Source organism: Mustela nivalis (assembly GCF_964662115.1).
Source record: "Mustela nivalis genome assembly, chromosome: 9".
NCBI classification, from domain to species: Eukaryota; Metazoa; Chordata; class Mammalia; order Carnivora; family Mustelidae; genus Mustela; species Mustela nivalis.
In genome coordinates, this window is record NC_139028.1 from 11,790,372 (window position 1) to 11,804,842 (window position 14,471).

The following is a 14,471-nucleotide window of genomic DNA, read 5'->3' on the forward strand; positions in this document are numbered from 1 at the left end:
TCATTATTCTGAAAGACAATACAGAATTGTAGTTAGTCTCCAAATAATGGGTATTTGCTTCACTCATTTCTTTTTGTTATCATTTTGAATAAAGAGAAGATTTTTCTCCTCTAAAAACCCACCTTGTAATCTTTTAATACATTTTATTTTATTTTATTTTATTTTAAAGATTTTATTTATTTATTTGATAGAGAGAAATTACAAGTACACTGAGAGGCAGGCAGAGAGAGAGAGAGAGAGAGAAGGAAGCAGGCTCCCTGCTGAGCAGAGAGCCTGACGCGGGACTCGATCCCAGGACCCCGAGATCATGACCCGAGCCGAAGGCAACGGCTTAACCCACTGAGCCACCCAGGCGCCCCTTTTAATACATTTTAGATTAAACTCATCACAGGTAGTATTGCCAGTGTCCATAACTCCAGAAATGTGAGTAGCTGTGTCCTAGTCCAATCCTGTAGACAACGGCATGACTTCTACCTGGTCCCAAAGAGCTGTGAGCGCCATGGATTTTAACATGTGTCCTTATTCCAGAGACTTTTAAGATGTACCAAAACCTCGTAGGTTTTAGAATCTATGAAAAGAGTACTTACTTTATAAGAACACTTACTTTACTTTCTTATGTGTCTCTTTGCATGAGAAAAAATATATCCATTCCATAACTATATGATAAATACTGTAGAAGCTTAGGAGGACAAAGGAGAAGGCCATAACAAAGTTCTCCAGGCCACCAGGGAAGTAGCAGTCTTGAAAGCAGAGTGCCTCAGACGAGGTAAACAAGTTCTAGAACACTTCCTGCAAACTCCTGTCTGTAAAGATCTGTCAGTATAAAGGGACAGTAAACTAGAAAACAGAGTGCTGGCGCTTTGTTAAAAATACTACGGTGAAAACTGTAGAGTCGAGGAGGTGAGGGAGGCGGTGTCGGGAATCACTAGTTCCCAATCACTGGAAACTGAGTAATAGGAATAAGTCAAGTCCAGCCCCCACCCCCAAAAAGCATAATTTAGGTCAGGGCTTAGCTTGAGCTAACCCCTCTTCGAAGGCCAGACGGTAAGTATTCTAGGCCCCACTGGCCACATAAATTCTCTGTCATACATTCTTGTTTATTTTGGACCATCTTTAAAATCATAAAGACCATTCTTGTCTCACTACCCTACAGTAAGATTGCCAGCTAGATTTCTCTCTGTCCTCCGTCTGCAGACCCTGGTTTAGATCAGAGGTTGTCAGATTTTAGCTTGTCATCTGGAGGGTTTTCTAAAACTGACTGCCACCCCCAGAGTCTTGGATTCAGAAGGTCTGAGATAGAACTTGAGAATTTGCATTTCTAACAGGTTCCTAGTCGGTGCTGACGCTGAAGATCCAGGAACCGGTTTGGAAGGTCCGCTGGTCTGCTGGTACAAAGTGGCAAGGGGGCAGTAGCATTTAGGTCACAGTTCTCACCATTTCGCCCCCACCTGTGAGAACTTGGGCAACCTACAGAGCTGAGTGAAAACTGCAGCTTCCTTAGCTGTGCAATAGACAGAACCTCCTTTTCTGGGCTCCTATGAAGTTTATTTTATTTTTCAATTGTTTTTATATTCTAGTGAGTGTACAGTGTTATATTAGTCTCAGGTGCACAGTGTAGTGATTCAGTGGCTTTGTGCTTGACTCAGTGCTCATCATGACCAGTGCTGTCCTCAGCATGCCCTCCTCCACCTCCCCGTCTCCTGTTTCATCTTTTCTCCACCTCCCCTCTGGTCACCGTCCCCGTGTTCTCTACAGCTACGAGTCTGTTTCTTGGTTTGCTCCTCTCTTGCTCTCTTCCCCGCCCCCCACCACCCCGTGATCATTTGCTTTGCTTCTTAAATTCCATACCTGAGTGAAGCCATGTGGTATTTGTCTTTCTCTGACCGACTTACCTCACGTCGCATCACACTCTCGGGCTCCATCCACATCATTGCAGATGGCAAGGTCTCAGCCTGTCTGACGGCCGAGTTACTGTCCATTGGGTATACACACCGCGTCTCCATCCATTCAGCTCTCAGTGGACACCTGGGCTGCTTCCATAATTTGGCTATTGTAGATAATGTTGCAGTAAATATCAGAGTGCATGTACCCCTTTGAATTGGCTTTTGTGTTTTTTTGGGTCGGGACTCCTGTGAAGTTTAAATAAGATAATATTTGCAGAGCATTAAGCACAGTGCTTCACATAAAGTGCTTGCTACGTATGCATGTAAAGAAGTTATAGTCTTACATCGATTTGTTCAAGGTGAGGAAAAATGTAAGTGAGAAAGTCTAGAAGAAGCACGTAAAGGAAGTAGTGATGTAGGCATTTCTGGAGAAGAGACCAGATTCTTGGACATGTGTTTTGTTGTCCTAACCCTCCTGTCGCTCAGAGGGAGCCGGAGCAGTGTCTCTGCTACCCGGCGCAGCTGCTGGATCATTACCCGGTGCGGCTGCTAGATCGTTGCGGACGCTCCCTCTGGTTCTGATTGGATTTCATGCCTGCTGGGTGGTCACAGCGACAAAGAAATAAACAGCTCAGCTATCAGAGACACCTTTGGGAGTTGTTGGAAGATCCACCTGCACCAAGATGGGAAAAAAGGGTGGGTTCCCCATGCTTAGAAGCTGGCCTCTTCTCTAGTGTGCCTGTTTATAGGGTGTCCACACTACAAACAATGAGAATGAACAACGTGCTCCTACTTCCCAGCGAATGGTGCCTGTTGGGCAGATCACTATTAAAAGGCATCACGGTAAAGCCAATGAACCCATCTGGCTTTGCCTTCTGCTGCTCCCATCACATGAGGGTGCGTCTTCTAAGACAAGCATTCTCCTGTCCGGGCAAACGGTGTAGGGATAAAGAACCCCACCCAGGCTTTGGGTTACAGAATCCTGCACACGCATTGTGAATCTATAGCAAGACCTTGGTGAATTATTGAACGTCTCTCAGCACTGGTTTCTTCTGTATCATTATCTGTCTCGTGCTTTACTCTTGCGTTTCTAAAAGCTATCATCCAGAGTACACTTTTGAAAAGTAAATCCTGTCCATTCATTGTCTCTTTAAAACCCTCTGTGGCTTCAGTGACACTTGTAATTTTGTATTAACTTCTTATCAAGAACTGCAACATCAGAATTGCAGGCCCTACCACAGAGTTCCTGAAGCGGTTATTGTTTCTTAACAAGATGTCCAGATAATTCTTATGTACCTTTGAGAAACACTGACCTATAAGGCCCACCTGACCTTCCCATGAGTCTCTGGCTTGACTCACTTCACCTCCCCTTCATTATACTGTAGGCACTCGGTCAGTCCTAGAATGCAGGACCTGTAGGGTCTTTGCCCTCTACCTAGGACATCCAGCACTTAGATCAACTCATGACCAGGACCTTCTTCTCATTTGAGTTTGAACTTTAAGTTTGCTTTCTCAAACACTTTCTTTGTTTTCTGTCTTATCCTATGATTCCACCCAGTATGAGAACCGTAAGAGCTGGAATCGGACTTATCTTGATCATTGCAGTATCCCTAGCACATAGAACCATGCCTAATAAGTGGCATATGGTCAAGAAATAACTTTGAATATGTCAAGAAATATTAGCTTCCCGGGGTGGAACTAGGGACTAAAGTGCATCGTGGTACAGAGGGGCTGCTCGCTTCATCTTCCCTTTTTCCTTCTGCCTTTGTCTGTCTGGTACTGAGATGCCTCCATCGTCCAGACCATGTTTGTGGTAACCCAAAGCCTTCTATATCAAGATCTTGGGAGAGAGCTTAATCCATGGTATCATCTTTTGAATTCTCTGAGTTTCAGTTTCTTCTGAACCTAACCCTGACATTTTTCTCCAATAGATGGTGGGGTAGAAGCAAATTAAGGAAAAGGAAGAATGAAAGAGGGACTAGAGGCATTTAGTCTCAAAGGTCCTGAGACACAGGTGTACCCTTTACCTGTGTCGTGGTGGTCCTAGATCTCAGACAAGGATAATCTCAGCAGGAAAACGCAGCGTAGCTGCTCATTTACATATGGGAAATTTGGAGTCCTGAGAGTTCGAACCTGTGTAGTTTATTCATTTATTTTTCCGAATTCGGTTGTCAAAAATGTGGAACACGGTGTGTGGCAAGTGGAGCCAGTTTCTCCAGCCATGCTCTCTGAAATGTCCCTTTCAGTACACTTGAAAATGCCAGGAAAATGCGGGAGGTTGAGAATGGCAGGGGCGAGCACAGCAAGAACATCCGTGGAACCTAAGGACGTGAGTGGAGGATGTGTCGATTAGACGCGGTTTGCAGGTGGCTCTGCAGGGGCGAGACCACAGGCTCTGAAGGGCCATGGGTAGATGGGGGGCTCGGCTGGTAAGTGGTTAACAATAGTAACTACTGTCGTTTACTAACTGTGGAGTGTTCCATAATCCTTCTGGCCCTTGGTGCTCTAAGCAGCAGGAGTTCGAAAACGCTGGTATCCTGCTCCCAGAGCCATAAAAAGAGATAGGATCTGTGTGCAAGTCTTCACCATGCCCAGAGTGGGGGCAGCATCCTACAGATTATAATCCTTCGATACACAGTAGCAATTACCAGAATTATTGGAAGGCAGAGGGCAGACTGACAGGGTGACATTCCTGCTGCCTCCCTATCTCAAATGTATGTGGCTGTCATTCACATGCCCCTTTCGTCTCTCGCTGTGCTCTCACACCTTCCGCTGTCTCTCTACGCTGATCTCCTTGTGCAACAACCAGATGGATGGGTCAGAGAACCACAGTTCAAAATGGGCAGAATATAACAGCCAAGGGACCAGGTGGATGGAAAAATAAACAGCTCCTTTTGTGCCTTGTCCAGGGGACAAAACCCCAGAATTCATTCCTGGACCCAGGTATAATCGGCTGCTATGGGAAGTAGTCGTCACCAGGGACGGTTGAGGAACGTCTACGAAAGCAGGGGAAGAGAAGCATGAGACGGAGTGGAGAAAGGGTTTTACCTTCACGGGGTCATTAGCTGCCCGAGGAGTTCCCCCTTGACCCAGCCAAGGGAGATGAGATGAAGGTTCCACTTGATAGGACTTGAAAAATGAAACTCAAGTGGAATACAGATGGAAAAATTGAAGTGGTATCAGAATAAGTATATAATTTCTCTAATGTAGGAAGGTAGGCACTGATATTTTATTGCAATGAACTGCCTGATTTTTTTTCTTCCCTGGGCTAAGACGGTTTTTATTAATTATGCTGGTGGTAATGTCGAAATTTCGCTTTTCTCTGTGAGGTTTTGTAAGCTTGTTTCTCTACTGTAATGATAATGAGGAACATCCTAAATATCTTCTCTTCTTACCACTCTTCATGAATTTCTAATTCCGTGGCATTTAGCTCCCGTGAGCTGTAGAGCTGTGAGCTATTTAGAACCTTCATTTATTCTCCCAATTAGCTGGCATAAATGTGGGCAAATAATCCGTCTCATTTCTGATAAACAAATGTGCTAGATGTGCCGTTAAGAAAAGTTTACTTGTACTCTAATCCCTGCGTTTTATGAGGAGGTCTGGGAGTAGGAACGATTTGCCCAAGCACACAGGTATTTGGACCTTGGCAGGGATCCTTTCACTTCTATTTCATTCCAGGCTCCTGTCATGATACCACAGGGATTCTGTTTGCATGCAAATGTATTGTACTTTACATGAAAAACACTGGGAACTCCAGGGGTTTAAGCTTGAATTTTTGGTACTTGGCTTCAGGCCTGGGGTTAATTCTGAAACCTGCTAAACTATAAACCGGTGGATGTCATTAAATCTCTTGACAAGAAGACTACAGTGCCATGAACAGCTTTATCAGACTGGGAGTATTAGCTCCTTATTGCTGCTGTGACAAGTTAAGCAGAAATTGAGTGGCTTAAAATGAAACACATTTATTATCTTGAAAATCTGGAGATCTGTGGGCTAAAATCAGCAGAGCTGCCGTATTTCTGAATCATCAAGGAGCAAACGCATTGCCTTGTCTTGTCTGGCTTCTGGAGGGTGCCTACGCTCCTCGGCTCATGGCTGAGCATCACTCCAACCTCTGCTTCTCTTTCATCCTTTGTTCTCTGACTCTAGTCTTCCTGCCTCCTCCTGTAAGACCCCTCGTGCTATTATTATGGGACTCCCTTGTATAATCCAGGATAATCTCCTTCTCTCCAGACAGTTCCTTAATCACCAGGTCCCTTTTGTCAGGTAAGGTATTATAGTCACAGATTTTAGAAATTGGGATGTGGACTGCCCTGGGGAAGGGCCATACAACAGCCCTATAAGTCTTCCAAGTTTTTGCCTTGGCCTAACTGCCTCACCCCTATAACAAGTCTGTGCTGTAATTACGGATGGAAGGGAAGGTGGTAGCTGTTTGTGGGTCCTTACCCCCCTCCCCTGCCATCCATTCATTGCGGGCAGGCTGTCTAGTTTGTGGCCGTCTGCACAGAACAGCCATCTCTAAGAATGCTCAACGATCACCGTTACCTGTGAAGAGGAATCAGCAATTCCCATATGTGAATTTTATTCAGCCTGACCATGTTTATGGGGGGAGGGAGGGTTCGATATTTGTTCTCTTCTAGTCTGCCTAACTTGGAAAGTGTTGGGTCTGACTTTTCAAAAAGTGGATGTCTTCCCTAGACAACCAAAGTCATGGCCACAAAAAATTGTCAAGATGGGATTGCAGATGTCTTGGCTTGGCATAGCCCAAGTGCCTGTGTTACAGAACACTCACAGCACGCCCAGCCCTCTGGAACCAATTTATAGGTCCCAGGAGCTCACTGTATATTCCATATTCAATATTATCATTATTTTTTAAATTCTTCACCACATAAATTGCTATTTGCGAATTCATCATGGATTTATTGGGTGTTGGCTCTCTTCCAAGCATTGCCGTACACTCTGGGGATACAAAAATGAATACACCTTAGCATCTCCCTTCAAGGAAGTGATTATTCAATATAGGGGTGTTCAAAGTATGGTCTTTGGATCCATCACCATCACCAGGGATCTTGATAGAAATGCACATTCATGAGCCTCATCTAAGACCTACAGAATCAGAAACCCTTAAAGGTGATTCTCTAGCAATTTGCATGTTAACAAACCCTCTGGGTGATTCTGGTGCATGCTCTAGTTGGGGGACTAGTGACTGGGCTAATAGGGGAGATGGGAACATACACAGATGACAGCACAGCACCTATAATCTGGGCTCTAAGAATAGTGTTGAGTATGTGACGTAAAAACCCAAAGGAAAAGGTCGCCAAAAGGGTCGAGCAGGTTTCACATCAAAGTTAACATTTGATCTGGCCTGGGAAAGATAAGTAGGGACATTTCTTAGATTATCTTCTGAACCTTGATGTACCCTGAAGTCACGGAGGTTCCATCTGGCTGGTGCACAGTGTGTTGGCGGGAGAGTCAGAGTAGCTGAATGCAAGACTTAGAAAGGACTTAGATTTTGAAGGACCTTTTATCTCAAGCTGAAATGAATGGGAGGGTTTTCTTTTTCATTGGAAGACTCTGGCACCAGTGTGAACATGCATCAGAGAAAATACGGATCAGCGGTGGGGATGTCAGATAAGAGATGGAGGCAGAAGTCAACATGAATGATAAAGAGGGTCTGAACTCTGGGCAGCTAAGAACTTTTCCAAAACATTTTGAAAATTTCAAATAAACAGAAAACTTGAAAGAATTTTCCAGTGAACATCCATATGTCCACTAGCTACGTATTATCATTAACATTTGACTAAACTTGCTTTGTTACATATCCATACAGTCATTCCTTTCTTCAACCATTCCTTTCACTTTTTTAGTTGTTCTAAATTCCATACACATGCCTTCTCCCTATCTGGTATGCATGTTGTTCCCCAGAGTTCAGTGTTTGATATACTTTTACCTTTTTTTTTTTTTTTTAAAGATTTTATTTATTTGACAGAGATCACAAGTAGGCAGAGAGGCAGACAGAGAGAGAAGGAAGAAGGATCTCTGCTGAGCAGAGAGCCCGATGCGGGGCTCGATCCCAGGACCTTGGGATCATGACCTGAGCCAAAGGCAGAGGCTTTAACCCACTGAACCACCCAGGTGCCCCACACTTTTACCTTTTGAAGTAACATTTATGTATAATGAATTACACCAACCTTAAATGTACTTTACTGAATTTTGTAAAATACCTGTAGTTATTTAACCCCTCTCCAGTAAGACATTACCCCTTTCTTCAGAAAAAGCATCTCCTACCACAGCCCAGTTAACTCCTGTGTCCACTGCTAGAGACACACCCTGCCTGATTTTTTTTCGACCATAGATATTTGGGCTATTCTAGAATTTCATACCAATAAAATTATATAATATGTACTTTTTTATTTACGGTTTGTCCCACTCAGCATAACTTCTGAGACTTATCCATACCCTTGTATGTATTATGAGCACTTTCCTTTTCACGGTAGTGATAGTCCTCTGTATGAGTAAATACACCACATTTTTAAATATGTTTTCCTATTGAGGGACACCAAACTGTTTCCATAGTTGGTTAGTATTGAGAAAACTGATGTGAACATTCTTGGGGAAGTCACTTTTTGTAAATAAACACATGTCTATTTCTTTTCAGGAAATGCCTAGGCGTGGAACTTTAGGGTCATAGATGGGTACATGTTCAGTTTTATTAAAAAAAAAACAACAGTGAAATCGTTGCTCAAAGTGGTTGTGTTCCATGTACATCCCCACCAAACATTGTATGAAGATCCCAGTTATTTGATATTTTCACTAATTTTGCAGTTGTTAGTCTATTATATTTTGGCCATTCTGATGGGTCCACAGTATCATCTATGGGTGGCTTAACTGGCATTTTCCTGATGAGTATTGAAGTTAAGCAGAATTTTATGTGCATATTGGTCATTTCTATATCTTTGTGAAGTGTCATTTTTTAAATTTAAATTCAATTAGCCAACATATAGTACATCATTAGTCTTTGAGGTAGTGTTCAGTGATTCATTAGTTGTATATAACACCCAGTGCTCATCGCATCACCTGCCCTTCTTAATGCCCATCACCCACTTGCCCCATCCCTCCACCCACCTCCCTTTCCACAACCCTCAGTTTGTTTCCTAGAGTCAAGAGTCTCTCATGGTTTTTCTCCCTCTCTGATTTCTTCCCAATTTTCCTTCCCTTCCCTGATGATCCTCTGCAGCATTTGTTATGTTCCACCTATGAATGAAACCATAGGATCATTGTCTTTCTCTGATTGACTTATTTTGCTCAGCATAATCCCCTCTAGTTCCATCCATATCATTGTAAATAGAAGGTATTCATTCTTCCTGATGGCTGAGTAATATTCCACTATATATCTTCTTTGTCCATTCATCTGCTGAAGTGCATCTTGGCTCCTTTCACAGTTTGGCTTTTGTGGACATTGCTGCTATGAACATTGAGGTGCAGGTGCCCTTTCTTTTCACTAGCTCTGTATCTTTGGGGTAAATACCTCATAGTGAAATTGCCGGGTCTTAGTGTAGCTCTATATTTAACTTCTTGAGGAACCTCCATACTGTTTTCCAAAGTGGCTCTACCAGCTTGCATTCCCACCAACAGTGTGAGAGGGTTCCCCCTTCTCCACATCCTCACCAACATTTGCTGTCTTGTTAATTTTTACCATTCTAACTAGTGTAGGGTGGTATGTCATTGTGCTTTTGATTTGTATTTCCCTGATGCCGAGGGATGTGAAGTGTTTTTTCATGTGTCTGTTGGCCGCTTGTATGTCTTCTTTGGAGACGTGTCTGTTCATGTCTTTTGCTCATTTCTTGACTGGATTATTTGTTCTTTGGGTGTTCAGTTTGAGAAGTTCTTTATAGATTTTGGATACTATCCCTTTATCTGTTATGTCATTTGCAAATATCTTTTCCCATTCTGTAGGTTGCCTGTTAGTTTTGTCAACTGTTTCCTTTGCTGTGCAGAAGCTTTTTATTTTGATGAAATCCCAGTAGTTCATTTTTGCTTTTGTTTCTCTTGCTTTTAGGGATTGTGTCTTGCAAGAAACTGCTGTGGCTGAGGTCAAAGAGGTTGCTGCTTGTATTCTCCTCTAGGATTCTGATGGATTCCTGTCTCACATTTAGGTCTTTCATATATTTTGAGTTTATCTTTATATGTGGCATAAGATATGGTCCAGTCTCATTCTTCTGCATGTGGCCGTCCCATTTTCCCAGCATCATTTATTGAAGAGACTGTCTTTTTTCCATTGGATGGTCTTCCTGCTTTGTCAAACATTAGTTGACCATAGAGTTGAGGGTCTTTTCAAAACTTTGACCCATTTTATTGGGTTGTCTTATTTTTAGTAGTTTATTTTTTTACATGTATATAACTCTAGCTATTTGTCAGATAAAGGTTTTATACTGCCCCCAAATTTGAGAATAAGCATGTTTAAGAAACATGGTATTGGCTGCCTGACCATATTCAATAGAATTCTCAGGCTGCAGAGATTAAGCAGGAGAGAAGAACTGATGTATTATCAAGGCCCGCCACGAGTACAAGTGTGGGATAGAAAATAAATAAATATTTATTTATTTATTGCCTTTGACTGATATAGTACTAGTGCAAATGGAATGTGTCTTAGTCAGTGTGGATTCTTATAACAGAATTCCAGAGACTGGTTGGCTTAAAACTGCAAACATTTATTGCTTCCCATTTTGGAGGCTATGAAGTCCCAGATGAAGGCACTTGCAGATTTGATATCTGGTGAGGGTCCACTTTCTGGTTTATAGATGGTACTTCTAGCTCTAACCTCACTTGGAAGAAGCAAGCTGTCTCTGTGAGGTCTCTTTTATAAGGGCACTAATCCCATTCATGAGGGCTCCACCCTCTTGGCCTAAGCCCCACCTAGGTGCCCACTTCCTAATACCATCATGTTGGGTACTAGATTTCTAGGTATAAATTTTGGAGTTGATGCAAACACTGAAACCATAGCAGAGGATAACAGAATGGAGACAAATTTCTGAGGTAAAATGAGACAGTGGTGATCACAGGCTAGAGGGTAGGACTGGAGAGATGACACAATTAAGTACAATTCTAGATTGCTAGCTCACACCATTGAGGGCTCAGGTATAACTACAATAAAGTAAGAGGAAGATATGTAATGAGAATGATGTAGAACTTGCTGTATTTTGAGATTTGGACATGAAAGTGTAGATGTGTAATCAGCTGGACATAAAGGTCTAGAACTCTATAGATGAGCAGTTCCATGGCTTATTTGATTGATTAGGGAATAAAAGTCCTCGAAAGAAAGTAACTTGATCAAAATCTTAGGGGCACATCCAAGTCTATAACCCAGGGCTCTTGTTTCTTTATGTTGTATTTTTCCTACCCCTCAAGGCACTCAGAGATGGCACTCCCACAGCAGAACTCAGAGTATTCGTGCATAAACAGAACTTGATTTGGTAAACATTGAGATCTTCTCTCTGAACAGCAGTACACCAAAGGGAACTGCCAGATGCGTTTCTGCAGTTCATTAGCTGCTTTAATGCCAGCTGCTGAGTTTGCTCACCAATGGTGATTAGAGGTACAGGTTTTTTCAAATGATGCCAGGTGTAGTTCAAGTCCATTGGCTCTTCCCTCTTTTGCTCTTTAAAGGAGATTAAAATTTAGATGCCAATGTGGTATAGCATAATTGACTACCTGATATCAAATAAGCTTGCCAAAAACAGATGTTTGCTAACACAGATGCAAAAGTGAGAGAAACGATATAATAGCTGCGATCTTCTGTTGAAACAGATTGGCTCCACGTTCCATCTTTTTTTCAGCAGTTTATTTTTTAGAAACAAAGCAGTTTCCAGTTGTTCATGGCTAATATATAAACATACAATTTATTTTAGCATACTGATCTTGTATGTTGCAACCTTGCTGAACTCATTTAGTTTTGGTATTTAAGTTTTTATTTAAATTCCAGTTAATTAACATACCGTGTAATATTAGTTTCAGGTGTAGAATGTAGTGGTTTGTGACTTGCTTACATCACCTCGTCCTCCTCCTTCATTCCTTTCCCCAGACCCTCACCCCCCCATCCCTCTGGTAACCAGCCTTTTGTCACATTCCATAGTCACATTCCATCTTGATTCCGACTCAAATGCCAACAATTTCATGTGTACTATTTTATAAAAGTCTTGAACTTGACCTTCCAGTTACGGAAACCAAGACCATGACTCCTCGGTAGATTGGCCAGCACCATAGACTCTGACCTCCAGTTGTACAAACCTGCAGATTTCAAGCATTATTAAAATCAGTTCATTTCCAAGAGTCACTGTAAGCATTCTGGGATTTAAAAAAAAAAAAAAAAAGCCCATGAGTATAATTTTATTATAGGGAATACCATAAATTCCAGCTGGAGGCTTTCTCATACAAGTAAAACAAAACTATAAGCATGCAAACTTGAGAGAAGTTGGTGTTACGCATGTGGCAACAGAAGGACAATACTATGTCTACCTGCTTATTAAATAGGTATCCTACCAGTGAGTAGAGAAGGCGAGACTTTCTTTAAATTGAGATTCCAAATGAGAATTAGATAAGAATCCTAAGCCAATACTCTGTGGTCCCAGACCCTCTTCCAAACTGACTTGTTTCCTTGGTGAGCCTCTGCTTTTCCATTTCAGAACTGTGAAATGGATTCCCTCACCTCTAACTCAGATAGAAACAAATGCTCATGTAGAAACAATTGTACTTTAAAAATCATAATAATACCTCTAAGAAATTATCTTCCCTCATTACCTAATATCACCAGTTATCTGGATTTCATCATTATAATCAGGTCCAAAAATTCATTTACCAAGTATCTTAAGTGCCAACTCTAGATTATAAACTATCCCAAGTGCTAAATCCTATTATAAGCACGAAGTCCTAAGTGCTAAGTCCTATGTCCTAAAGAACATAGCAATAAACAAAATACAAAGAAAGATCCCTGCTACGAATGGATTTATGTTTTACCAGATAATAAGTAATATTTATAGAGTGCCTATACTGCTAGTCACGTCCCACATATTTATATATTCTGTATTATTGACTCGTTTACTCTCTAGCACACCCTGCCTAGCCTCATTATACAGATTAAACTAAAGCAGAAATCTAGTGATTATCAGAGCTGCTGTACAAGCTCACATCCTTGGTTTTCCTTGCTGCTCATCTCATACTCATTCCCGGAAGGAGTTCATCCCGTCTCCTGCCTTTCGATAACACTGATAGGATAGGAGCTCCTGGGGGGGCTCAGTCAGTTAAGCATCTGCCTTTGGCTCAGGTCATGAATCCCAGTGTCATGGAATTGAGCCTCACCTCCAGCAGGCTCCACACTCAACAGGGAGTCTGTTCCTCCCTCTGCCCCTGCCCTTGCTCATGCTCTCCCCCCCCCCCTCTCTCAAATAAAGAAAATCCTATAAATAAATACATAAATAAATAAATAAATAAATAAATAACACTGATAGGGCAATAGACTCCCAAATTTATATCTCACATTCCCCCGACCCCCGGAATACTAGGCTTATATATCCCATTGCCTATCTCTGGTTTGATTTCTATCAAATTTTCCATCAAAATGTCTGTCAAATTTTCATTGCAGATATACCAAGTTAATCTCTTTATCTTCCCTAGACCTACTTACAGCCTTTTCCATGCCAGTGGATGACATCTGCGTCTTTCCAGTTGCTCATCCCAAAACCTCTGGTTCTACTGTCTCCCACATACATCTGGGCTCTCCATTCAACCGTCAAGGATGCTTCATTCCAGCCCGTTGTTACGGCCGTAGCATAAGCCGCACAATCTCTCCCTCGAACTGCCACAGTTGGCTTTATCAACGCTGGACTTCTCGGTCTTCACTGAACACACAGACTTCTACCTTAAGGCTGTTGCACACAGTCTCTGCCCTCTGCTAGGATGTTTTCCCCCCAAGTATCTGAAATCTGGCTCCTCTGTCAGACCTCTGCTCACACGTTACTTTCTTAAAGAGGCCTAACATGAACTTGGTATTTAAAACTATAATATCCCCTTCACTCTGTATTTCTATTCTTGCTGTGATTTTTCTCCCTTGACACAAAATCTCCTTGATTACTTTTCTATAGAATGTTTCATCTCCTAAGGAATTATGTAATTTATCTGTGTTACTCATTTTATCTATTCTGCTAGAAATGTAAGCTCTGAGAAGACAGCAATTTTTGTATCTTTTGTTCACTGGTGTATCCTGATAACCTAAGGTAGTGTCTGTTCAGTAAATAATTCTTGCACGAATTGAACAAAAGCCCTTTATAAGAAGTCAAAGAAAGTAGCATTCCAGAGTTAGAGAACAATTAAAAGAACTTAGGTGGGTGTGACCTTGGCATTTTTATGAAATTGAAAGAAAATCAGTGTAGCTGAACCCCCTAACTCAGGGGGAGGGGAAGTGGTATGAAGCTGTCTTGCAGAGGTCAGAAGAAGGAACCCTTGGAGTGCTTTATAAGAAAGGGTAAGAAGGGGGCACCTGGGTGGCTCAGTGGGTTAAGCCTCTGCCTTTGGCTCAGGTCATGATCTCAGAGT

General features: G+C 42.1%; 1 long non-coding RNA gene across 1 annotated transcript in view; it reads left to right on the forward strand.

Moving 5' to 3' along the window:
- Nucleotides 1-14,047, forward strand: part of LOC309841335 — a 476,175-nt gene extending 462,128 nt beyond the window's left edge. Inside the window, exon 4 of the long non-coding RNA XR_014299069.1 lies at nucleotides 13,554-14,047. This is a non-coding gene — a long non-coding RNA (uncharacterized lncRNA). The remainder of the gene's footprint in view (nucleotides 1-13,553) is intronic.
- The last annotated feature ends 424 nt before the right edge of the window (nucleotides 14,048-14,471 follow it).